The sequence below is a fragment of the Monodon monoceros genome, unplaced genomic scaffold, assembly GCF_005190385.1.
Source record: "Monodon monoceros isolate NGI ecotype Baffin Bay Population unplaced genomic scaffold, NGI_Narwhal_1 Super_Scaffold_9, whole genome shotgun sequence".
NCBI classification, from domain to species: Eukaryota; Metazoa; Chordata; class Mammalia; order Artiodactyla; family Monodontidae; genus Monodon; species Monodon monoceros.
Genome location: NW_021703786.1, coordinates 7538448 through 7538681, shown reverse-complemented (window position 1 = coordinate 7538681; position 234 = coordinate 7538448). Strand labels below are relative to the sequence as shown.

The window sequence follows — 234 nt, the reverse complement described above, 5'->3', positions numbered from 1 at the left end:
AAGACTATACTTTCAGGGATCATTTCTATAGTTCGTTACTAGAGAAGTTTCTCTGAACGTGTAGAGCACCCGAACCCACGAGGAGGAGATCGAGCGTTCTCTCCTGAGCGTGAAGTTGGCTCTTGGTGTTGTGTTTGCAGCTGCCTTTAGCCGTTGATGATCGTTCTTCTCTTCATTTTGAAGAGTGAGAGGGAGATGAACGCAGTCTGAGTGGTTTCGGTTTTGAGTTAATGT

The 234-nt window shown here is 45.7% G+C and overlaps 1 non-coding gene across 1 annotated transcript; it reads left to right on the top strand.

Moving 5' to 3' along the window:
- On the top strand, positions 1 to 215 carry LOC114889853. The gene has a single exon (XR_003792152.1). It is a non-coding gene; the product is annotated as a small nucleolar RNA U3 (small nucleolar RNA).
- Positions 216 to 234: the final 19 nt, after the last annotated feature.